Raw genomic sequence first — 26,913 nt, forward strand, 5'->3', positions numbered from 1 at the left:
ATGCTGTTAATAAAAAATAAATGTATAAGTTGTATAATTTTAAACAAATATTTTTGATTAACAAACAGAAATATAATGTTCAAGACGCTTTGGCTTCCACCTTATTCAGTTGCTCTGATGTTCTATGAACGGTGACAGTAGCTGCAGTAACAGTTCTAGAATGTCCGTGATCAACTGTTCAGTAATCTAGGATATATATATAAAGTAAATTTGTAATTCTGCAAAACCAGCCAATAAGTTCATCCCAGTTTCCAAGGTTCACTTGGACTATGGAAATAAGGTGTAATGACCTACCTTCAGCCAGAAGCTGATGACTTTGGAGGAAGTGGCTGGGAGCCCTCCAGGACCAGCTATTAGTGACTTGCTCTTGGAGACAACAGAGGGAGTGGCTGTGAACATATGGAATAGCACTTAGTCATGTGAGCCTCCACCTGTAGTCTGAAATGCTGCAGCACAGGCCCAGGTTCACCTTGCCTCATCTACTATTTGTGAGAACTGGGTAAATGTATGAAGCTTATGCTGAATCAGACCATAGGTCTATCTTCCTCAGTATGGTCTGTACCAATTTTCTGCAACTTTCCAGGTTTCCAGACAAAGCTGTTAGCCAGCTTGGCCTGGAGATGCCAGAGGTTACATGTTCTATTGTTGAGCAGTGATACCTGTGAGATAGGGCAGCTAGTTCTCTGGCTATGTCCAAGCCCCATCTGCACAGCATGCTCTTTTTTTTAACCTACTTTCCAGTAGGCATATGAGATCACCCGGCATTCTGTGTGTGTCCATGTGTTTGTCTGTCCGTGTGTCTCTTCCCCCCGCCCAATTAACTTCGCAATGCCTGGATCAATATGAATCTAATCGGGTACAGTGGTAGGGACACCTCAACGGCATAGTTTGTGATGATGTCATCCACCTTGATTCAAGATGGTGGATGCGTGAATGTTTGAGGTGCAAGTGGGCTAACTTATGAACAGTTTAACTGATTTGAACCCAATTTGCTACAGCTGTACGGGCCTCATGGGGGAAACATCAATGCCGTTGTTTTTGATGATGTCAACCACCCCAATTCAAGATGGTGGACATGTGAGTTTTTGAGGTGCAGATGCACTAACCTGAGGACTGTCTAACCGATTTGGACCAAATTTGGTACAGTGGTGGTGAGTGACACACAGGGATACCTCAGTGGTGTAGTTTGTAATGATGTCATGCACCCCAATCCAAGATGGGGGGCACATGAACATTTGAGGTACAAGAGAGCTAGTTTGTGGACCTCAATTTGAACCAAATTTAATTCAGTTGTAGAGACAGAAAGTAGGCTGATTACTTCTTACTAGAACAACTTGTTTAAAGTTATGTTGGTGACTTTGGAATTGGGGGAGTTTGGAAGCTAAATCCCCCCATTTGGAAATGCTCACCCCAATGTGAGCGGAGCCCAAACTACCTCTGAAATTTGGACCCACCTTGTTCACTGCCAGCTCTCTCTTCCCACGCAGACCTATCCACATGAGGAGGAGGAGGAGCAGCAGCAGCAGTAGCGAGAAGTGCTATCTGGTTAGGGTGTGCACTGAACCGGTTTGTGTGGTTTGGACAGAATTTGGACTGGACCACTGTCCACAAACTGGTTTGGTCGAACTGACCATCTGGCCGAACTGGCTTTAACTGGTTTATGCCTGTCATTTCGAGTGCCTGCTTCTGCCACTGAGAGGGTGGGGGGAGCACCGTGAAGGCCTGCCGATAAGCACTCTTCTCTTTCACCAGCTTTAAAGGCACATCTCTCGTGCCCCTCCCCCACTGCCTTTTATTACCATTTATTTATTTATTTTGATTTGATTTGATTTGATTTATATACCGCCCTTCCAAAATGGCTCAGGGCGGTTCACAGCTTTTGGAAGCAAAAGAGAATACTCACCAGATTCCCCTTTAAAGGCGCTCGAACCAGTGAACTGGTTTGATTGCGGACTGGACCCCTTTTGCCAGGGCCAGTCCAGTCCATGCTTGAATCATCCTGGTTTGCTGCCAACCAGTTTGGCATACCCCTATTTCTGGTTGCAGGAGAGGCCTTGTAGTCTTCCTCATTAGGGACTGGAGTATGTTCACGAGCTTTCTTTCCGGCTGGCATGCATGGTAGTGTCCTCTCTCTTGTTGTGTTATTCCCCCCGCCCCTTTCACAAGTTTGTTTAGGAAGGGAGTGGAATTGATATCAAGGCCAAGCTCCCTGGGGCTTGGTTTTCCCCAAGCCTTTTGAAGAAGTATTTGGAAAGTCCTGAGCTTTTTCTGAGAATTCTCTAAGAAAGCTTTTGAAAAATGAATTAATTACAAGAATGGGAAGCTTGTCCATTACTAATTTGGCTTTTTCTGTCTTTGGAAGTTGGGCTTTGGCTGTTTGATAATCCAGGAGCCACCCCTGCTTGGTGGACTTGTTTGGGTCCTTGCTAGTGTTTAACCTGTAAGATGTTGATCCAGAGCCAACTGACCAAAATTGGAAAATAAATTTCAGACCTCAGTGTATTCTTACAACTCAGTCTGAAGCCCAGTGTGTCATGTGATGGTCACATGTACCTCCTGTAACTGTGGGCTTCCAAGGGCTGGTAAAAAAGAGGCTAGCACCAAGTCGGAGCCTCACAAAAAGGGATTCCAAAGCCTCAAAAAGGTGCTCAGTGCAGTGGGTTTACTGGAATTATCTTCATGTCCTTTGGCCGAAACAAAAACTAAGAGTACCTATTTACAAATAATTCAATTGCATAAATAAAAGCTGTATAAATCAATATATTCATTAAAAATATAAATGATATGCTGGAACCAATACAGATTATATACAGGAGAACCTTGTTATTCACAGGGTTTCCATTCCTCACTTACTGCCGTGAATAACAGAACTGCGAGTAACAAGGCAATACTCCTATGGGAAATGGGGGGTTATGTTCCAGGATAAAGTGCTTAAAAGTGGGGTGGGGGGGTGGCACTGAAAAATTCTGTAGTGTACCATAATCCCATGTGGCCAGGAATACCCTCAAAGCTGCAAAATGCCCCCCAACAGCAAAAAAAATCCTGGGGAAAATGAGTCTTTCCCCAAGAAGTGAGCCACAAAGAAATGAGCCTACTTTTGCAGTTAAAATCCTGTAATTGAAAACTGTGCAACCAGAAATGTAAACAGGATTTTACAAAAGGGAAGCCCCCAGAATATGCCACCATGTAGAGCTAAGGAGGAACAAATTTGAATGTACTATGCACTCGCCAGAGAAGACTTCTTGATACTCTAAGTGAGATTCCTCTGATGTCAAAATTCAAGAAGGCATACATCTCTGGAGGACTGGTCCTGAGCTAGTCTGTTATAGCTCCACTGCCTTCACCTCACCTGTGGGCTTTTTCTTCAGGCCACTCTTTTTTCTTCTCTTCTTTCTTCATCTTCCTCGGTCGAATGAATTATTTGGAAGCCCAATGAACTTCTAGCCCAATGAACTGTTTGATATTCACATGAACCTTTCATGCATATGGGTTTCCTAGGGCTGTTGCCCAATTAAAGAAATCCTTCTCAATGTATTAATGAATGAATGAATTTATTTGAGTTATACACACATTTGAATGTGACTAAAGCAATAGTTCTGACAGATGGGGGAAATTGTCTTTAAGGATGCACACACACATTTACGTGTTTCCCATTGCACAGTGGCTCACCTACTGCACAGTGTTCGGGCATTTTTACACAGAGTTCACGCAAGACTGCTCTTGCACAAATGCTCGAAATTGCTTGAATACATTGGCTATAACATTGTGCAACTGTGTTTGTGCAGTTTCTGGCTCTTGTGAGAGCCCCTGGTGGCGCAGTGGTAAAACTGCCGCCCTGTAACCAGAAAGTTACAAGTTCGATCCTGACCAGGGGCTCAAGGTTGACTCAGCCTTCCATCCTTCCGAGGTCGGTAAAATGAGTACCCAGAGTGTTGGGGGCAATATGCTAAATCATTGTAAACCGCTTAGAGAGCTCCGGCTATAAAGCGGTATATAAATGTAAGTGCTATTGCTATTGTGCAACTGCATGCACGCTGTGTTAAAATGCCCGTGGAATGCTGTACTATATGAGTCAGTGCTAGCTTTTTGGATTTTGGCTGGTCCAAACTTTTGTCTTTGAGTTGGTGCAGCAGGCATCGTATTACCTCTCTGTGAGAGAAGAGAAGGAATGTCTCTTTTACAGTGAAACCACCTGCCATTTTTGTAAGTGCTTGCATTAATTATTTTAAAGAAAAACTTGCATATCCCACGCAGAGCATCTGGGCACTAGGACTTTATTGCTTGCTTGCTCACTCACTCACTCTTCCCCCTCCCCCTCACTTACTCTCCCCCTCTTGCTTGTGCTCGCTCAGCCTCCCCCCTCCCCCCTCGCCTGCCCAGGGAGAGTCTCCTTGGGAGTAGGACAGCCGATCCCGGGTGGGAGAGCACACTGAGGGCCAGCTTCCGTCACCCCACCAAATCTCCTTGTAAGGAGGATGGCTGAGCCGGGGCTTGCTATCCGGCCTGCATGGAGGGCCCTTGGTGCGCTCTTCCGCCCCATCCATTCTCCTCGCAAGGAGACTCAGCGGGGCAACAGAGCCCCGCGACTTGCTGCTCAGTGTCTCTTCTTTCTTCCTCGGTCCTTCCTCCTCTCCTTGGCAGCAGCAGCAGCCCCTCTGATCGCCGCTTGGCACTATACCGTGCCTTCTCTCTCTCTCGTGAGATGTGCCACGTATCACGGGATTTGCTATATACGCTCATAGCAGTGTTCTTGGCTGAATGGGGCATGTATACCCTTTGTGCTCCGGTGGAGTATAGGAGCTTCATGTGTGCTTTAGAGCCCTGTGTGCCCCAAAGGGACTGTTGGATTGGATACTAGATGGCAGTTCCAGAGAGCTGCCACCAGCTGCTTTGAGAAGGTGGCCATACAAGCTCTGCTTAGCGAGCAAGCTGGGGAGCTGCATGGTGTTTCCCACATCTCTTTGTGCTAAAGTGTAATAAGAAGTGGGCGGGGGTGGGAAGGGAGATGAGAAAAGACTAATTCTGGTAAAGCTGCAAAGAAGCTGTTGAGGAAGGAAATCATCTTGGAAAACCAGGCTGATTTGTGTTGCAGAAACCTGAGGTTCAAGATCATAATCAGATGAGTCAGTACTTTTTGTGGGATGAAAAAGGAGACAGACTTGTAGATAGAGGCTGAGCTGTGTCTTCATTTATCTTTTTTTTTTAAATTTATCCCTGATTTAAAAACGTCAGCATGTTCCAACTCTGTGATCGCTTACTCTTCAACTGGCTAGTATGGGTATAATTGCTTATACAAATATTATTGCCTTCATAATTAGATGTAACAAAGCTTAGTAACCTTTCTTAATTGCAACTTGCGGCAACTGCCAAATGAGCTGTCAAGGAGCGCAACTGTGTAATGTGAAGCCACCTCTGCAGGAAAGGAAAAGATCCAAATTATTCTTACATCCTCTGTTGTATTTCCTCATTTGGTTGTGGAGAGTGGAGCACTGGAGCCCATAAATTCTACAAATCCAGCCTAACCTCAGGTTCTAAGAAAAAGAAGAGGGGACCAGCCCCACTCTGTTTGGGAAACCACAGGAAACCCCTGAAATGGTGTATCTTCCACCTCCCAACAGCTCCCTCTCAGGGTTCTGCAAGTGCGTCACCCTGCGCATATTGGGGATGATGCTGGAAAAGCTCTCCCTCTGCAGCCCTGTGACTGTGTACTAAATCAGACCATTGATCTATCCAGGTCAGCATTGTCTGTTCTGACTGGCAGCTGCTCTCCAGGATTTTCCAGCCCAACCTGGAGATGTCAAGGATTGAATCTGGGACTTCCTGCATGCCAAGCAGGTGCTCTGCCACAGTCCCTTCCCTTTGTGCAGATTATACATAGCCTGCCTACTCACTGCTTTTCTTACCAATGTGGGGGTGGAGCCACCTAAAGTGACGCAAGTGGTGCAGGAGATCTGGGACTCTAGGAAATGAGGATGTAGGGCCAGGCCCTTTTATTAACGGGATGCCCCTTCCCTCACCCAGCAGGACAGTTCATAGTGGATTGAAGCTGAGGTGGAGCAGACATGACGTTGTGTTCTGTCTTAGGAGAGGTCTCACCGCTGTCCCTTGCTGTCCCATTCCCAGCTGGAATCCTGCAGAGGTTCTAGTGAAACCAAGGCAGGCTAGGTGCAAGAAACCTCACACATGGGCTTCTGCACCTGCACGGGAGCCAGTCTTTGGAGTCTCCCAAGCTTTTCCCTGTACAGCTTTTGGGTGGTAGCACCTCCCCCTTTCCAGCCTCGCTTTCACTCTCCCCCCCAGTTCTACGTCATCCACTGAAGAGCTAATAGTCTTGTTGAAGCCTTCCTTCTTGTGCTGTTCTGTAAAGAGCAAGTTACCAAGTTATTTCTTATTTTCTTCCTTTCTCTAATTTTCACATTATATTATTCCTTCCTTTTCTCACAGTTACCCTCCTTCTTTCGCCTTTTGTGATTTGATTTTTGCTTTGGTCGCTCCCTCCCTCCTCAAGGAGGAATGCTGTAATTTTTCTCAAGGAAGTGGCGTCTTGCCAGCCTTGCTCCCAACTTGATAATTTTTTCAGGGGGCTAGGGTCCTTGTGGTCCTAGCCTTATAAAACATATTTTTTGCCTTGTAGAGCTAAGCCCTGCCAGCCTGCTTTAGTAGTTTTTCTTCTTCATTGCAGCCTACTCTCCCACCATTTTTTTCAAGCAGTGTTTTTCAACTGTGAAGAGCCTTTTGTTGTCTCACTTCTCAATTTTCTTCTGAGAGGAATTGGCCCCATCCTTCCCCCGTTTCTGCCGCTGCTGCATGGCAAGCAAGGTGACTTTCAAGCCCATTTGCCGTGCAAAGCTCTCTTCTACGGATGGACACTCCCACTGTCTCCTCTGCCTGGGGAGTCCCACAAGGTGGACTCTTGTGCCCACTACCTCAACGTTAAAAGGCAAACACGATAAAACCCAGTGAACCGTGTCAAAAGGATGTTGGGGTTCATGCCTTCTATAACATCTGTCCTTCCCGCCTGTGGATGCGTATCTTCCAGTGCTGGTTTATAGAAGTATTCAACCCGCTTTTGAGACTACCAGTCCAGACCACTCGAGGTCCCGCTCGAAATTCAGCAGTCCCTCTGGTGGTGATCCCAAGAGTGCAACTTGACCCAGAGGCACATAGTTTGAACCTGTTCCCTCATGTCACATAGACACCACCAATGTGTCAGAAACAGGATGGGGCACCCACTGCACCTCCTCCACCCTCAAGGGCCTTTGATCAACAATGGATGGGAGGCATCACATCAGTTGTTTGGAGCTGCTGGCAATCCTCAAAGCCTTGAAGGGGTTTCTTCGGCTCATTCACAACAGCTCTATACCAATGCAAATAGACAATACAACTGCAAAATCCTGCATCAGCTGGCAGAGAGGCATGGGCTCCAAGTTGCTCCTGTTGCTTGCTCTCTGCCTCTGGAATTAGGCCTTATATCACGGAATCACTCTTTCAGCCATCCACATCCAGGGCCAGGCGAATGTCCTTGCAGACAATCTGAGCTGCCCCCAGACAGACTCTCACGAATGGCACCTCAACCTTGCATGACTCCTTGAACATTTTCATGTACGAGACCCTCTTGAGGTCAATGTTTTTGCCTCAGAGATCAGTTATCAATGGCCAAGATTCTGTTCCAGAGCAGGGAAAGCCCCCGCCCCCGCCCCGGATACTCTTTCAGCCTGGATTGGAGCTTGGGGTTCCTATACATGTCCCCCTCCCCATTCCACTTCTGCCATGGGTCATTCAACACATTCAAAGCCAACAGGCCAGGTTCCTTCTCATGGCATTGTGTTTGCCCAGGTTTCAGCACCTGAAACCAGGCCCTGGAAACTAGGCCCTGGTTTCCGCACCTAAAACTACTGGCGACAGGGGCCTTGTTAGTGGCTGGCTCTTTTTTTCTTTTTTTAAAAATAGGTTGTGTTCATTGTGTATTTGAATGGGACTTTTTAATTTATTTTTGGTCTGTGCTCAGGTACATTGATTAAACCCATTTGGCTCTTTTCTGAAAAGAGCAATTCAATCTTATGTGTGCTTACTTTGAGTTTGGTTCCACTGTGTTCAGTGGGGCTTGCAGTCAAGTAAGCCTTGAACATATGAGCCAATAGGATTGTAGCCTTGAACCAGACATATTTTTAAGTGGTGATGCTGAGGATTGAATCTTGGACCTTCTGCACAAAAAACATGCTCTCCCATTAAGCTGTGATTCCTCCCTAGAAGTAATTAGCAAACACCTCTCATATGGACCTCCCCATTTCATTCAATGCACAGAAGAGATTCTACTACATAATGAATCCCTATGAGGATTCATTATACGCCTTCATTTCTTCTGTTTGTTTTGACTGTTATTAGACAGTGCCAACTGTCAATTGCCATGTGTCAACTACCCCCTGCCCCGGGGTACTCAGTTTATTTTTTAGGAATTTTTAAAGTATTTCGATTCTTTGGTGTCTTCCTTACACACCTTCATTTCTTCTGTTGATTTTGACCCCACTGCTTTGTGTTTGGGGGTGGGGAATTAGTGGCATCCCCTGTGCGAACTAGCCACCCCCCCCAACATCCTACAAGCCACTGGGTACTCAGTTTATATTTTAGGAATTTTTGAGGTGCTTAGATTCTTTTGTGTTTAATGAATTCCCATAAGGATTCATTTTGAGGAAAGGTTATTGGACACCAAAGAGTCTAAATACTTGAAAAAACTCCTAGAACATAAACTGATTAGTACCCCACTGCCTTGTGGGTGGGAGGGGGGTGTAGTTGGCAAATGGCAGGACAGTTGGCACTATCCAAAGACAGTCAAAATGCATAGAAGAAATGAAGGTGTGTAATGAATCCTCATAGGGATTCATTGAGTAAAAGTTATTATACACCAAAAAATCCAAACACTTGAAAAATAGTGACCACATATTTTGCTCCATAAGTCCACTTCTACAAGGGCTACAGCTTAGCTTTTTATTTAAAATGAAAGCTGGGAATCTGGGGGAAATGATGGGAGGAATCCAAATCTCGAAGTGATTCAAATAAAATCTGGCATGATTCAACTTGGACCCAAATCTAGCCAATGGACTACAGGGGCAATTTGTTCTGTCTCCAAATTGCTGGAATCAGCTAGATTCGGCTACAAATCTATTTGTACCCAAATTGATTCTCACATCCCTATTACCTGGTCCTCTTTCTAATTGTCTTCGATCCCAAATAGAGTATAGAGTTGTATTTATTTCAGCCACTGATACTGGTATTGGAGGAAAGGATGTCTAGTATCAAACTGTGAGGATATGAGCTACGGGATTCAACATTTCTTGCCCATGTGTGTCTTTTGCTTGTAAAATCAGTCTCCCTATCAGTCTCCCCATCCTCCCCTTCCACATGATGGGGGAAGATCTGGATTTAAATTAAATGAACAGATGTGATGATGGTGAACATAACATGGACCTCTGCTGTGGTTATAACAGACATCCACACTCAACTTGACAACTTCCCTTTTTGCTGCAAAGCAATTTGGAAGCAGAATCTTCAAATGGCAAGTGAAAATTCTGGAAAGTGATGCATAGTTGTGTTGGGAAGGTAGTTTTGCAGTGTTGATTTATGGATGATGATGTGCTTGTTAATGAAGAAGTCATCAGACTGTACAATTCTAACATGCTCATCATTGCACCATTAATTGCAGGCATGTTCTTAAATCTGAGGTGAAGAGCTGCCATGTAGGGCTAGTATGGCAGGAGGCCTGGTAGTTGTAGCAGCCAAGGTTGCAAGGGGAGGAACCATGAGGAGCATGCACATGCAAATTTGGCAAGGCACTCTTAAAAATAGGCTGCTGATAAGGATCTTGTCCTAAGTTCCTACTTTTAAGAGTGCCTTGGCATAGTACCATGCATATATTTCTCATGCTGATTCCCTTTGCTGCTTTTCATCTGATAATTGTTGAAAATGGTTGTGAAGTAATGTAAGATAACTTAAGATAATGTTTCTCAGTTGAGAGATCCCATTTAAAGTAATAACATGCATATTTTACATATGTTGCCAGATCAAACAGATTACAGGATTGTGGGGGTTGATCTGTAGCAAGCTTCTGCCCTGTGCTGCAGTGAGATGTTGAGTAGACAGTTTCCTATGATTCAGTGATTCTAGGTAGGTGCCTTTTTCTAGGAACTTCATGTAGGGCAAAGTGTTAACTGCTATATTTGTGGCCTGGGTTGTGTGACTTAATCTGCCCACCACCACTCTTCACCTAATCCATTTGCAGCACAGGGATGGACTTAATTTTACATTTTTGTTGTCTTCTGAAACTTTAGAACATACCATATTCACTCAAATCTAAGACTCTGAATTTAAGACGAATCCTTTAAAAAAGAAGGTTATACTTGTATTTATCTAAAAGGAAGAGGACCCTGAATTTAAGGTGACCCTCTCTCCAAAAAAGAAAATATTATACTTTTTTATTACACATAGTAACTGTAATCAATATACAATAAAGATATGTCTGTACGTAAAGAAATGCCCTTGCCCTGCATTGTATCAATGTATGTGAAACTAAGTAGGAGAGGTGGGGCAGCAGTCAGGAACAATAACACAGCAACACTGTGGGATGATACATAGAGGGAACCGCTTCTGGGAAGTGCTTGTTATTACAGCATAGAGTAGGAGCAGGAGGGACTCAGATGGATGTTGAAGCTGACTTCTTTAATAAAAGACTTTTGTGTTATACTCCTGCTTGATCCTTTAATGAGTGCAAACCCCTCTTGAAACACTCATGATTGCCACTGCTTTCAGAAGCACCAGCACTTCTCATGCAGCATCTGTCTGTTTTCCTATATGAACTGGTAGTGTATGTTCACAAATGCTTTTCTCCCTTAAAAAAAAAAAAAAAGAGCTACTATGAATTCAGTGGATAAACCATATTTGAGAGGTGTTATAAAGATGCTTATAAAGCCTCCACCATGTACCCTTCTGGTGTTAGCGGACAGGACAGGAAATTCTGCAGAAAAGAGAGAACAGAACATGGGGAGGAGATCAAATCGAATTGTCCTTCTCTAGACAAAATAAAATAAAGTCATCTTACTTTGAAAAGCTCCACCATCCTCCTTGTCTGTACAAGTGAGTCTACTGTGGACAATGGGCACCAGGGTTGATTTGATTTAAATCATGATTTAAATTGCTTCACAGAAAGACTCTATTTTAATGATTTAAAACACTAGTTGGGAAAATCATCATTTTCTTGTAAAATTACATTCTTGTTGACTACTGGCAAACCTTGTTACTCATGGGGGTTCTGTTCCTCACCTACTACCACAAATAACAAAAACACGAGGCATTATGCCTATGGGGAAAGTGGGGGGATAGGTTCAAGAATGAGGGGGAAAGGTTTTAAAAAACAGTGGGGGGGGGAGGTAAAAATAGTGTAAACTGTTTACTATACCATGCTCCCATGTGCTCAGGAATGCCCCTCAAAACAGCAAAAAATCATGGAATTTTTTAAAAAGAATAATTTAGAAATGAGCCACTAAATGGCTGTTCCTCACAAAATGGCAGCTGAAAGTAATCTCCATGATAACTTCCGTCCCTCTAGGAACTATGGATACATAGCTTTTAACCCTTTAGTATCCGCAGATAATGAAAATGAGTGTCAATTAGACACCCATGAATACATGAACTGCAAATAGTGGAAGCCTGAATAACCTCGTTATTCTATTGTATAACCTTAATACATATTCAGAGATAGATGTAGGCTTCATATTTAGAAGGTACACTGTAATAGGTACACACTTCTCATAATGTTCTTTCATTTGGGCAACCAGGCCTTACATTTCCTTGTTGCACTGTTTGCATTTTGCACACATGCCTGTCTTACCCGCCAAAATGTGATTAAAATATTTCCAAATGGGGGTCTTTTTACAGCCTGCTGCCATGACAGGTGTTTATCTTCTACAATGGAGGATACAGTCCAAAAAGGTTTCCTCAGGATTGCAAGGAAATATTGTTCACTTTTGATTTCACTTTCCATTCTCCCCCATCCCTTGCATTTGTAATACTTTATAACTCCTCCTTGCTCAGGTCTACTCCATCCCCCCAAATCTGGGATTCCCTGTTACAGGGAACACTGCCAGAGAGTATGCCTTCTTCATATCTGCAATTCAGTTTATTCCTTTTCTCTTTAGGAACATAGTATATGCTTTTGATCCAAACACTCTGATATGTCCTAAGCTGGGTTTTTCCCATGCCATAATTCAAAAGGTGTTTCATCTTTTGCTTTGGTTGACAGTCTGTTCTGTAGGTAACTGGCAGTCATGACTGCATCTCCTCAAAATTTGCTTGCCAATCCTGCAACATTCACCTTGTCATCTCTAATAGGGAACGATTATTTCTTTCTGCTTTGCCATTCTGTTTTGGGGTGTGAGGCACTGTGTATTCATGTTGAATACCCTGTTCTTTTAGGTAATTGGTCATTTCCTTTGATGTAAACTCACTACATTATCACTTCTTAGTCTTTGAGGTTTTCTGCCTAACATATTGCTCTTTATTGCAACATACTCCTTAAATTTCTCCAGAACTTGACTTGACAAATTTATCTGGAACTTGTGAAGACAAGTGTATTTGGAGTAGTCATCAATGAAAGTCAAGAAATATCTACTTCCGCTTGATGATTCAGCTTGCATTGGTCCACAGACATCTGTGAATCAACTCTAGAATTAGTTGTCTTTCTAGCATACAGGCATTTAAAAAATCTCCCAAGCTTCCTTAGCTATCCTGGTCTTTCTTAAATCACAATGATTGAATCACTCAAATGCAAGCAGATGAATTCATAAACATTTCTGTTTTTGACATCCCATGATGCTTGTTCTCCAGTTGCTTCAGGTCTGTCTTCTTGCAAGACATTTTCCAGTCCCTGAGCTATGAGAAAGGACTCCATCCTGAAGGGCCACATTTGAAAATTAAATCCATCCAGCCTCAGGATTGCTGCGTGTCCCTGTGCTGCAGTCTCCATGGCAAAAACATTCCCTGCCATTTCGCTGGAACTCCTTTTCAATCAAGCAGGCTTTCCACTTCTGTGCCTTTTTGTCTGCTTTCTCTCAGCTCATAACCCTGTTAGAGAGTTTGGGAGGGGGAGATTTCTTTATCTGCCCCAGCTACAATGTAAATGCACAGGCAAGGGAGAACTGCTAATTATATTGTCTGGAGACATGGTGCTAAAGTTCCAAACAAAGTAGTTTATTAAAAAAATCAATTCAGGAAGATAGATTAAGACCAACATGCCTCATTGATAGCTACATACAGGAAGAGGGGAAGGAGAAGAAGCTAGTCTCTCTCTCCAGGTGAGAGAATGAAACCTATCAGTCTAACAGAGGGAGAGTAGAATAGAGAAAGCATGGTCAGAGAGGGAATGTCTTTGCTGGCTTTCTTTACCCCTAATGCCCCTAGTGGTCCATAGGTTGCTGGTACTAAAAGTTGATGCCATGCAGGAGCTGCATCTGCAACAGGCAGCACCCTACTTTCAATGAGGGAGGAGCTCAGTGTTCAAGATGGGATTCTTTTTTGGGGTAACAAAGCTGTCATCCCTGCAGCATTATGCTCAGACACAATAAAAGGATACATTGCTCACACAAGGAAATTGAGAGTTGTCTCCGTAGAACAAGAGGGTGTGTATACTGGCCTGGCATGAATACCCAGTTGGAAGCATTCCTGCAACAATTCAAGATTTGTTTACTTGGAGATTTGTTCACAACAAAAGGAGACTCTATACCCACATGAGGTACCAAGCTGACCCTGGGAAAAGGTGGGAGTAGATTTGTTTTCATGGCAAAAGAAGGACTAGTTCTCCAATTTTTGGGAGAGAGATCCACTACCAGATACCAGATCTCAGCAGAGGTGTAACTAGGGAAAACGGCGCCCAGGGCAAACACTGAAATTGCGCCCCCCCCGCCGCGCTCCCCCCACCCGGCCACCCCCGGAAATATGGAAATGTGTCACAGCCATAGTCAAATGTGGGTTGTGGGCTGCATCCGTGCAAGTATACTGGGACAGGAAAAAGGAAACATGAGGCTACAAGGCTCTTTAGAAATATATATTTTAAAGAAATGTCTTGCATACCAACAGCCTAAGTTTGCAGTCCTCATGGCCAGAAAATAAATGCTTTTAAACATAGTAATAGGTTTTGTGTCCCAAAATGGAAAAGACAAGACAGGTATTCTAGTCTTTTCCATCATAGATATTCTAGTCTATTCAAGATTTATGCTTATATTATAATAGAGACTTAAATTATAATAGACATATATTCTAGTCTATCATAGATATTCTATGTTTATTAATTCTATAATAATGTCTATTTGTAGCACACATTACGTTGGTTGTATTCCTGGGAAACTCAATGGCCACATTCAGCCACCATTATTTGAGCCATGATCTCCTCCTCTTTATGCTTCCCTCTCATACACAGTCTTAATAAATAACCTCCTGGTTTAATTAAATCACCGTTTGCCTATGCACCTGAACAGCAAAACTGAGGTTTGGGCCCTTCATATACCAGAATTGCAAACCACACTGTGTGATTCTAGTTTGGAGGGCTTACTCAGCAGTTTATTGGACGTAAGCTGTGAATGTGAATGCATCCAATTGGATTGAATGTAAGGGCAAGTTATGGTTTGATTACGTAGGAAGCTGTCTACAGAGTCAGATACTGGTCCACCTAGCTCACTATTGCCCACACTGACTGGCAGCAGCTCTCCAAGGTTTCAGGCAGGAGTTTCTCCCAGCCCTACCTGGAGGTAGGGATTGAACCAGGGATCTTCTGCATGTTATTTGCAATTACATCTGACTTGCTTGAAATAAATACACATAAATAAATACCCCCCAACATACATCTGACTTGCTTGAAATAAAAACACAGGCAAATCAAAAAGATCATGAATAAGTAGGGGTGAGATTTTTCTTTGTTTTAAAAAAGCCTTCCCAATTTCCTCTTATTTTTAAAACTCTCTCAAAGGAAAATATAAGTTTAATATGTAAAACAAAATACACATTGAATGAAAAACCGTGATTAACTTTTTAAAAACTATTAAGTATGTAATTAGAAGGATTCCTGTACATTAAGATACCAATTTCTTTAAAGCCAGAAATAATACCTACTGAAACTTTAATTATTTAAACAAGGAGAGAAAAAGGCATGTTATCTTCCCTAACAAAGATTAAAATCAATTTAATTGGTTCTCCACTGCCTTGACATGATTCTCACTGTGAGTCAAGCAACCAAAAAGGGAAATTAATATTGCAGCTGTTAATCAAGTGATATTTGTGCACTCTATCTTATTAAAGCTACAGGGGCAGAAAGAAATACTTCCCATTGCTACTTTTTGGACCAATTTGTTCACACTGTATTAAATGGGATTTCCCCCCCTTCAAAAATATAGATGCTGTACTTATGTTTTGGAGACAGAACATCTACAATATGCACAAGGCACAAATGAACAAGGCTGAAAATGTTGTAGACTGTATGTTGCTAATAAAAATCTGCTATAAAGAATAAACCTAGTATTAATCCAGACAGACTGAACATTATTCAAAAATTATATTAATGAGTTCCAGATTAAATTTGCCACCCCACCCCCCCATGCTAAGGGATGATCCAGAAGCTGTAATTATTAGCAGAGCTGCAAAGATCTTGTGTACTAGTTTCCTTTTGCAATCCCACCTCTGCAAAAGGAAACTCATGCATGCAAGCCAGGAGAGCGACTTGTGGCTCCACTTGCATTGCATGAGTTTCCTTTTGCAGAGGTGGGATTGCAAAAGGAAACTCGCGCAATGCAAGTGGAGCCACAAGTCGCTTTCCTGGCTTGCATTGTGTGAGTTTCCTTTTGCAATCCCACCGGGACTCACACAGTGCAAGCCAGAAACTCACACAGTGCAAGCCAGAAACTCACACAATGCAAGCCAGAAACACATTGCAAGCCAGAAACTCACACAATGCAAGCCAGGAGAGCACCACTGGCTCCACTTGCAGGCAGCTACCCTCGGTTTAGGGGTGGGGGGGAAGCCTGCTATGCAAAGCACATAAGAGCTAAAAGGAGGACGTTATGCAAGGGAGTAGGGACATTCTCTCACACACAACACACATGGGGGAGAGAGAGATTTGAGCAATGAAACTTACTTTGTTAATGCAGAAGCAGAAAAGAAGAATAAAATGCAGCCAGAGGGCAGTGTGGTGGGCAAACGGCAGGCAGACAGAGTCAGAGAACGTTCCCAGCAGCAGCAGCTCTCTCAACTAAACCAAGCTACTCCGCTCCACTCCTCGTGCGTGCAGCAAGCAGGGAGGGAGGAACTGAGACAACCAGCATGGTCGGCATGTGTTCTCCGGCAGCCAATGGGAGCTCCCGCCCGCCGGAGATCTCCGTAATGAAAAAAAAAATCACAAAAAAATTCTTTTTTGCCAAACGCAGGGGATTAGTGGGGGCACTTTTTGGCGCCCCCTGCCAAGTGGCGCCTGGGGCACGTGCCCCCCCCGCCCCCCCTATCGTTACGCCCCTGGATCTCAGGCAATAATACGGAAGCTAAAAGTGCCATTTTTCATGCTATGGAATAGCAGATACTCTAAAGCTAAGAGAATTCCTGACTTAAGCCAAGAAAGCTGGAACTGATGCATATCTAGCCATCTGGACCACTGGAACAACCCTTCAGAAGGTTTGGATGAGAGTGCAGCACAGGGTCTGATGGTGGTTGATGGACAAAAACTTTACTGCCTGTGTGAGGCAACTTACTACAGCCAGAGGGCCACAACAGGTGAGTTGAACTTTTAACTGAACAGAAAGTAAGACAGGCCGATTATTACAACATCAACCAAGGATCTACATGAACTCCATGTGGGTGAGCAAGTTTGAATTCAACCAGCAGTCCGACAGAATAAAGAGAGTGGCAGAAAGCTGAGCTCCAAAGACAAATAAACACACCATCATTTGAGGTGATGACACCAGAAGTCCAAATCTTGAGAAGAAATCAAAGATACCATCTGCCTCCTTTGGGAGGAAGGCAGGGTTTCACCCCCTTCTCTCCCACTCTGCCCCTCCTTCCTGCAGTGAGTCTGTGGCGGCGAATGCTTGAGTGCTTTTACTTCAGCTACAGTGCGCCTCTCTCCAGCGTGCCCGCCCAGCGAGCCCCTGCCCCAGAGCAGCCAAGGCCCATTCCCAGTCTGGGAGGTGGGAGAGCTCTCACTGCCATCCTGCTCCGCCACCGCTCAGCAGCCTCTTTAACTGTTGTTGTTGTTGTTGTTTAATAGACATGCCTTGCCCCTAGGTGGCCATGCCACCAGCCCCCCTCGGAGTCCCTTTCCTGATTTCAGCAAACACAATGTTGGCAATCCTAGGCATGGCCAGGAAGAAATGACCTCTTCTCCTGCTGTTACTCCCCTGCTACTGGTACTCAGAGGCATTCTGCCTTTGAGGCTGAAGGTGGCCTATAGCCCTCCGACTAGTCGTTGTTGATAGACCTAGCTGTCACATTCCATGTAACTTTAATATGGCAGTTTTGGAATGTTTGAAAAACTTCATCCTGAGTGGAAGACCTGGAATTTATCTAGTCATTAACTATGCATTGTATTAAAAACATTCCCCCATTACTGTTAACTTTCCTCTTTTCTCTGCTTCTATTCTTCGTGCAACTGACAGATAATCCCCTTACAGTTGCATCTTGTATACCTGTTTTTGCTCAAATTGTTTCCTTTTCTACCTTTTGTCTTCCCATTGTTAAAATGTAGATTGTATTTCCTTGAAGACGGGATTGATCTTCCTTTCTGGGAAAAAAAACTTGTGAATGTTTTTTTTATTTATATGCACAGTGTTATGTTGTAGTATTTAGTGGTGTGCACGGAACCAGTCTGGCACTGGGGAGGGGACTCTTTAAGGGTGGGGGAGGATGTACTTACCCCTCCTGCCACTTTCTTCCTTCCTGCCACTTTCTCCCCTCCAGCGCTCTCCACTTGGTAAGCATTTGGGGTGGCAGGGTACCTTCCTGCCGCCCCTACCCCTGTTCCTCGTCCAAAGGCTTCACTGTGCGTGCCACCTCCATGTGTTGCGTGCCCGCAACACAGGACATGATGCACACACTCGCAGTGAGGCTTTTGAAGCCTTTGGGTGAGGAATGGGGGTAGGGGTGGCAGGAAGGTACCCTGCCATCCCAAATGCTTACCAAGCAGAGAGCTCTGGAGGGGGAAAAGCGGCGAGAGGGGTAAGTACACCCTCCCCTGCCCTTAAAGATCCACCCCACCGGCATCGAACTGCCCCCAGTCCAGACCCGTCCGGATGTCCTTAGAATGGGCTCCGGACCAGTCCTTGCACATCTCTAGTAGTATTCTGCTTATTATTTTAACTAAACTAATTCATATGGATATGTTGCCTAGTAGTCTTGTAGAGCCTTTTAATCCCATGTCAGATTTTTCTCTTAATACACTTGACCCCACTTTGTTTCCCCTTTTTGGATCTAGAGACCTTATGTAACATAAATCACATCATTGGCAACCCCGTGGGGTGGGGTTGGGGCAGAAATCAAGCTGCAAGTGTGGCTCGTTCCCACTAATCTTGCCCCCTGGCACATGGGCTGGTCATTTGCCCAACTCTACAACCCAGTTTGGCTGCCTTCCTAAAGGGAGCATTGAGCTTGACTTGGTGTCTTACTGTTTGTTGAGTGTAATGTCTGCAGAAGGCCTGTGAGTTTGGTGGGATCCCAGAAGTGGAGCAGGAGAGCACTGGAAGCAAATCAGCAGATTCTTGAGAAGCAGCTCTAGGCCCTTTTCATGGGCATTACTGGGATAGGCTGGAAACTATACTAGGGCCTGTGACAGTGCTAGGTTTTGCAAACCAACACAAGCAACACAGCTTGGCAACCCTGATAAACTAACCATGGCTAAAGGCACACCTTGCCCAGGGTGCTATTTATCCTAGGGTCAGTCCTGCTGCTAAGAACCAACTATATTTGCTCCTTAAAGCAGGGGTTCTTGAACTTGGGTCCCCAGATGTTGTTGGACTACATCTCCCTTCATCGCATTAAACAGCATCTGGGGATCCAAGTTTGAGAGCTTGTTCTCAAAGCATGTCTTCCAATTTCCCAGAAGGCTTCTTGGCTTCACTAAGAGTGCAGCTGCAATCATGGCTTGGTTTAATCTTGTTTAGTTAGCTAAATTATCTTCACATAAGCCAAGAAAATAATCATGTGCATTTAATTATGGGTCATGCTTTAGCTACAACTGCTGTGAACCAGATCTTGGATACACTATACACCTTTATTGCTTTCCCAAGCTGTTACGCTGCCCCTGCAGGTTTGCTGCCATGTCACTGTCAACATGCTGACATTCCTTTTTCCCCTTCCTTCCCCTATTTTGTGCTGCAGTGCAGGCTCGGTTTGCTCAAGTAGTGTGTCATACGTGGGGTCCACTCCCACAAACGTGCCTGACTTGGTGTTTCCCAATCGTCTGGGAGACTGTTGCTCAAACCTGGTTCCAGCCAAGGTTCGGAGAGAGATGCTTAGTCTCCTGCATCAAATGCTAGCCCCAGGCGATTTTGACTTTGGTGGAGCAGCAGTCACACCACTGGAAATCCAATCATATTCTTGTTGCTCACCTTCTGATTTTCAGCCCCTGGTTTTATTTTGTACAAGCCAAATTTAAGCAACTCCATTGAGGGAATTCTGAGCTGGCCCTTACAAAGAAGAAGAAAGAAGGCAAACAAAATAAGTGTGTTTTTAGTTGGGGTGAGTTCTTCTTTCTGTTTTGGAGCAGAAACTTTGCAGCCTGATTCAGTTAACCGAGATGAGTCACTTCAGAGATTGGTTCTCAGATGATTCAGAAAGGCCACGTGTGACTCAACTTGCAAATTTACTTTGCTCCCATGATTTCTTTTTCCCTCCCAGTGAAATAATGGTTATCCAAACATAAATAATGATTACAGAAGGAGACTTTTTGACTTTGCCCTGGGCATGAAATAAATGCATATGTCAAGTGGTTGCACAATTTCAAGGCATCCTTGAGAAATACAATGCCAAATTAATAGTGCTCAGATTAAAAATAAATAAATCAGTAAATGCTTTCCAATACTTTTGATTCTGAAGCTCTCCTAAGCAATATAGTGTTTTCACAGTTTTCCCGTTTCCTAAGTGGTGAGGAGTTTCAGAAGCAGACTATGGTGTTTGAGGCAGGATTTCTGCATCTCAGGCACAGATTCTTTGCTCTCTGTGACCTACAGTTACTGGTCAGAGGGGAGAAGGGTGGGCGGGATAGGGCAGGGCACTATCACCCCAGTCCAGAGTGCTCCGTACCCTGAGAATCAGGTGCCACTAGAGAGTCTCAATTTTGTGCTACTGTCTGCAGTAGGGTTCCTAGATCTGGTTCACTAGATCTACCCTTTCAAAGTATTTTAGACATATCATTTAACACTGAACATGTGTTTCTTTGAACATAAATAGCAGACATGGAGAATGGAGATATTTAACTTTTCCTGCTGTACTGTGGTCCCAGTGAAAATCTTCTCTGCTGTTAGCTGCTATTTGCATCAGAAAAACCACAAAGAATGTAACGTGTAGTTTGACTCTCGATCTGGGTAATTTGTTATAGAGGGAAGCCACTAAGGGGAAAAGAAAGACCATAGCTCAGCGGAAAAGCATCAGGTCCCAGGTTCAATCCCTGGCATCTCCAGGTAGGGCTCAGAAAGACTCTTGCCTGAAATCTTGGAAAGCTGCTGTCGGTCATTGCAGACAGTTCTGAACTTAAATAGACACATGGTCTGATCCAGTATAAGGCAGCTTCCTGTGTAACTGATGTGTGCCACCAAACTGCCTGTTCTGGGTACTTGCCAACTTTTGGACAGAGAGCCTTTTGCAGGCTCATTTGTTTTGCAAGACGAGAGTTGCCATGTTTTTCTTATGTTTCTTGACTGCAAGCATACAAATTGTTTGGGGGGAACCAGGATGCATCTGGCCAGCACCTCTCTAATCTGAGGATTTCCACAGTTGCAGAAAGCCTACTAGACAAATATAAAAAGAGCGAAATCACTGATAATAGTAGGGGGAGGTTTTCCCCCATGTCTTGCTTGTGCAGGCTTCCTAGGGACACTTGGTTGGCCACTGTGAAGGCAGATGCTGAACTAGAAGGACCTTTGACTGATCCCATACCTGCCCACATGTCCCTATTTTCCCATTCAGGTGAATGGGAAAATAGGAATGTGTTGGCAGGTGTGGGATACAGCATGTTTTTAAAAGCACCATCAGTTCTCCAAAAGCATTCACCTGTCCTGGCACTTCTCTAAGACAGCTTATTGGAACTCAGCTCCAAGAAGTCTTTCTCTCTTTCATTGGCTATACTCTAAACAGCAAACCTGTTGCTCTCAGTCTTCTTCCCTTCAAGCAGGTAAGCATCACCTGCGTTTCTCATTCTAGGGACATCAGCTGACCTCCCTCCCCCCGCAGTACCCATTAAGTGTAGTCCCTCTTGGCTAATAAGGTGTATGAAAGCATAGGCAGGTGGCCATCTCTTCATTTGTCACCACTCTATAAGTAGGACAGTCATTTGTTTGACTTCATTATAAGACATTAGAAGTTTGCCTCAACCTGTCCAATTTTTAATTTATTTAGTCCTTGAGGCATTGTGTCCAAGATGACTAAAAGCAGAAAGTGTTCTTGCCTGGCTCAAGTGTGTACAATTAAAGCAAACAGCAAACTTCATTAAGAGTGCAGCCTCCACCCTTTAAAATTAGACTACTTTAAAGAAATCTCCAGGTGAATACCTGCAAAATCAAAACAGGTGCATGTGTAACCCCCCCCCAAACATCTGCAGCATCCCTTTCTCAAGCCCCAACATCACAACATTGGCTGGTTCACATGTAGCGTGGATCTGGTGGTTTGGCTAAGCTGCCGCAGCCCTGGCCATTTGCATAAGCCCTACTTCCGGTCTTGGGAGCAATGTGCTGAGATTGGACATGACATATTAACTCCTCCACCTCGACATGTTCTGCCCTATTTGTGGTACGAAACCAGACATTTATAACGGAGATTTGAAGTGAGTGACAGATGACCGGTTCCATGTGGCAAAAAGGGTAAGATATGACAAGATTGATGGGTTCATACATCATGCCCAATTGCAGCATATTATTCTAAGACTGGAAGTAGGGCTTGTGCATGTGCCTGGGACTGTGGCAGCATGGCCAAGCCACCAGTTTTGTACTACAGGTGAACCTAGCCGTAGGGATGTGCATGGAATTGTGGTGGGGCGGTTCAATTACGGTGGGGGTGCACTTTCCCCTCCCGCTGCTTTCCCCCCTCTCGCTGCTTTCCCCCCTCCCGCTGCTTCCCGCTGCTTCCCCCCTCTCCCCCCCCGCCGCTTTCCCCCCACTGGCGCTCATTGCCGGTAAAAACCTTCGGGGGGGGGCAGCGTACCTCCCTGCCACCCCTTCCCCCTCCTCGGCCGGAAGTGGATAGAAGTACCGGGTGCATGTAAGTGCACCCTCCCTTGCCCTTAAAGTGGCATCCCCCCCCTGGATCAAACTTTGAACCGCCCCGCCCCCGCCACCCGGTGTTTGAACCTGTTCAGTATATGGTAGCTTCCTATGTAATTTTTTTAGGAGAGGAGAGTTGGTCTTGTGGTAGCAAGCATGACATGTCCCCATAGCTAAGCAGGGTCTGCCCTGGTTGCATCTGAATGGGAGACTTGATGTGTGAGCACTGTAAGATATTTCCCTCAGGGGATGAAGCTGCTCTGGGAAGAGCAGAAGGTTTCAAGTTCCCTCCCTGGCTTCTCCAAGATAGGGCTGAGAGAGATTCCTTCCTGCAACCTTGGAGAAGCCACTGCCAGACTGTGAAGACAATACTGAGCTACAGGTGAAACTCGGAAAATTAGAATATCGTGCAAAAGTCCATTAATTTCAGTAATGCAAATTAAGTATAAGCATGCATATGTATTCAGTACTTGGTTTGGGCCCCTTTTGCAGCAATTACTGCCTCAATGCGGCGTGGCATGGATGCTATCAGCCTGTGGCACTGATGAGGTATTATGGAAGACCAGGATGCTTCATTAGCGGCCTTCAGCAATTCTGCATTGTTTGGTCTCATGTCTCTCATCCTTCTCTTGGCAATGCCCCATAGATTCTCTATGGGGTCAGGTCAGGCGAGTTTGCTGGCCAATCAAGCACAGTACACTGTATACTTTTCAGAGGTCCGATATTGTTCTATTCTTCAATCCTTGTCTTCTTGGTTCCATGTAATATTCTAATTTTCTGAGATTGTGGATTTGGGGTTTTCACGAGCTGTACGCCATGATCATCACAATTATAACAAATTAAGGCTTGACTTATCTCGCTTTGCATGTAATGCGTCTGTCTCATATATCAGTTTCACCTTTTAATTTGCATTACTGAAATTAATGGACTTTTGCACGATATTCTAATTTTCCAAGTTTCACCTGTAGATAGACCAGTGGTCTAACTCAGTAAATGGCAGTTTCCTATCTTCCTAAAAGGGCCTCCGAACAGGTTAGTGCACATCCCTACCCAGCCATAGTGTGTTTTTCTGCCATCCTCCATTGCTGACTACTGACCTCTAGGACATCTTACCCCATGTCCAGATGTTTCAGAGCGTGTGTGTGTGTGTGTGTGTGTGTGTGTGTGAGGGTGAGGGTGTGGTTCCCACTGCTTGTATACCATCGATTTCAGCCTCAGCATTGCTTGACTGTTGATGATTGCAGCATCTGATCTTATTTTCCTATGACATTTTAGTATTATTTTAGTGTACTCAGGCCACATAGTAGGCCATGGCATGGCCTTGAAATGATCCCCCAGTAGTTTTTCATGGCGGGTGGCAGGGATAGCCTTGGTGACAGAAACAAGCAAAGGAACAACATCCCATTTTTTTGAAAAGCACATTTTTGGTTTCTGCTTTTGCTTCTCGGTATGTTTCCAGTCTTCCTCTTCTGGTGTGAAAAGTTGCACGATTTTCATGTCAGGGTAGGTTTCAGATTAACTCTTCTGCCCTGTATGAGAACTGGAGTTATCCAGAAATGCAGGAAGGAATTGAATCCAAGGCACTGAACTGGGAGAATGGTGGCTTCTGTGTGGCTCTGCTATTAGCCAAACTTGATAGAGTACAACTGAAAAAAACCTAATGGCACTGAGTGCCACTAGATGCAGAGTGGAGAAATGCTATATTATATTTTGGCTCCTCAACATTGGGTCCCTGGATGCTGCTTTATGTGGACCGTTTGTACCCCACTTGCAAAATGTTTGTGTGTGGTTATAAAACAGGCAGTTTTCCAAGAAAGTTGATTGGTTTAAAAATCAATTAAAATAAATTGTTTTATTGAGTACAAAGTTAGAGGCTTGACTCTGATGTTTAATAATGGGATTCCCGTGTGACATGGACACTCTGATGGAAGTGTGCCCAGGCTAAAATGTTTTACCTCTGCTGTGGATACTATATGAGTGTCTGGGTGTGGGGGGGACTGGGAAGGGAAGTGGTAATGGGGTGATCTGCTTAGTGGAGAGATTCAGTGGAAGGAGCCTGAGAGAGATTGGGGAGAGAAGGAAGAAGGGGCTGGTCCAAAGACTGGAGGCAGAAAGGGAAGGAGGCCGAAGAGGCTCAGGGAAAAGAAAGAGACAAACGGTGGTCAAAAGTACTAGAGAAAGGGTGGAAGGGAACCCAAACAAACTCAGGGAGAGGAGGAGAGAGAAGCCGGTTAGAAAAACTGATGGAGGAAGAGGAAAGAACCAAAGTCAGAGCCCTGTCTCCACTTCCTGGTCTCTGGAGGAGGGGGAGGGGGAAGTAGAGAGCAGAAGGTGGAGGGGAGGAACAGAGAAACAGCTTCTCCTGCTGCCCAGGAAAGTGGCTGCCAGTTACCCAATGGAAGGGGGAATGAAGGGGCTGGACCCCACTTCCGCAACCTGGCCTCTGGGAGAGAGGAAATTTGGTGGGTCTAGCCTGTGCTGAAAACAGGAGGTGGATCAAGGGAAAAGGAGGAACCTTGTAACCTAGCCTGGTAGCAACACTTGCTCACTCACTCCATTCCAGAAAGGGGGAATCAGGGAGAGAAGGGAGAGATCCCAGAGGTGGAGGGAAAGGGGAAGCCCCGTAATACAAGTTGTCCCAACGTGAAGGAAGAGGAGCCCGCGTTCTCTGCAGAAGAAATGGGCTGTGTTGATGGAGGAGCAGGGGGCCACAGCCTCCAGGAGGAATCCCAGAGGGTGAACAATTTGGGGGGCTTTTGGCTGACTGTTTTATAAGGGAAAATAGGCGAGAGACACTGAAGACTGCGTTCTGAAGAGGGGCTGTTTTGGTTAATGATTACTGGGGGCGATCTCTGGTGGTGAACAATCAATTTTGGGATAGCGAGTCAGGAAGATGGGGTTTTCTTGGAAATGAAATGCTGGCTTTAAGGATTCTGGGTTGTTTTGGGTCCTTCAAAACGGCTTTGAAGGATCCAGGTGGCATGATTGCATGGTTTTAGTGCCCAGGTCCAGAGTGCAGGAATTTGCTGGGAAGAAAAGGAGAGCCATGGCTGCCTTGTCTTGGGAGTCTCAAGAGTTTAGTGTCTAGTTCTAGCACTAGAGTGTCTAGTGCTCTAGTGTCTCCATGTGGGAAGCTTTGCTTGGGGTGATTGGGATGCCCTATCTGGATTCCTGTGGGGTAGAATGCTGCAGCTGAGCTCCTCCCTAGTTGGTTCCCTAGGCTACTCCCTGCTCAGTATTGAACACGGTTTTCTTCCTGGACTCTCCTAGGCACAGGTCAAGCCAGGCTGTGCGCCTCTGTAGGGGCACCAAGGCTGTGTGCCAGGGGGCCCAATTTTGGCCTACAGTTGGACTACAACTTATGTCTTCCCTTTGTCCATTGTGTCTGGGAGTGAAGGGAACTGTAGTCCAACTACATCTGGGACCAGGTTTGAGACACCCTAGGTTGGAGCACATGCTTGCCTGCTGATGTTCGCAGGCACCTCAAGTAGCATGGTGGGGAATACTGCCCCTTGAGATTGAGGGCTAGATGGATCTGGGCTTTAATTTCATGTAAAGTAACTCTATTCTTCAAAAAGCTAAATCCGCCTTGAGGTTATTTTAATAAAAGGTGGTATAAAAGTTTAACAATAAATAAAGGGGAAAATCTTTCTTTCTCAAAGGAAAATACCTTTCTCTTCAACCAGTAGCAGCCAACACAAATATCATTATAATATTTGATTCTTGTGCTTGATATACTGAGTACCAGCCATTTTCATCCATGGGGTACCATCCAGACTAGTTCTTATGTTGAATGTTCATGTTGTGCCCGGTTTGTATTATGCTCTCAATTATCTCTCATCTAAGATAATCGTTTTTACTGCTGCTTCTGGGTGTTTTTATTTCTTGTATTGTTTTATGCCTGTTTTTATATGTTTTTATACTCTTAGCATGTTGTTTTTATTGTGTTTTTATTGTATGTTTTTAACTTTTGTAAACCGCCTTGGGGCTATATTTTAACGAAAGGCGGTATAAAAATGCAAAAATAAATAAATAAATAAATAAATAAATAAATAAATAAATAAATAAATAAATAAATAAGAAAGACACTGATGAGGTCTGCCCCTGCACTGCTGGAGCCTTCAGTGCTTCCAGACCATCTTCTTTATATATAATTCGCTAAGGCACACCCGTGGCTAATCGCTTGTGTGGCAGTTCTTGCAAGAGTTCAGAGAGCTGCTGGATAGCAAGGAGGTTGGGAGGGATAGAAAATTGTGGTGGCAGCGGCAGCCATCTGGCCGGTGGGCTGGGGAGATGGCGGTGGGGCAAATGATGGCAGGCGCGAGGAGAAGGTGGGGGCAACCAGCCGGCAGCCGGATAAGGCAGGGGTGGGCGGGAGAAGGTGGGGGTGGGCGGCAGAAAACAGCGGCGGTGGCAGGGC

The 26,913-nt window shown here is 44.7% G+C and overlaps 1 protein-coding gene and 1 non-coding gene across 5 annotated transcripts in view; one reads left to right on the forward strand and one right to left on the reverse strand.

Moving 5' to 3' along the window:
* Positions 1–26,913, forward strand: part of NSMCE2 (NSE2 (MMS21) homolog, SMC5-SMC6 complex SUMO ligase) — a 289,033-nt gene that overhangs the window by 67,944 nt on the left and 194,176 nt on the right. The gene's annotated exons all lie outside the window — the stretch shown is intronic.
* Positions 20,998–21,057, reverse strand: LOC128325459 (U7 small nuclear RNA). The gene has a single exon (XR_008307457.1). It is a non-coding gene; the product is annotated as a U7 small nuclear RNA (small nuclear RNA).

This window comes from Hemicordylus capensis, chromosome 4 (genome assembly GCF_027244095.1).
Source record: "Hemicordylus capensis ecotype Gifberg chromosome 4, rHemCap1.1.pri, whole genome shotgun sequence".
NCBI lineage: Eukaryota > Metazoa > Chordata > Lepidosauria > Squamata > Cordylidae > Hemicordylus > Hemicordylus capensis.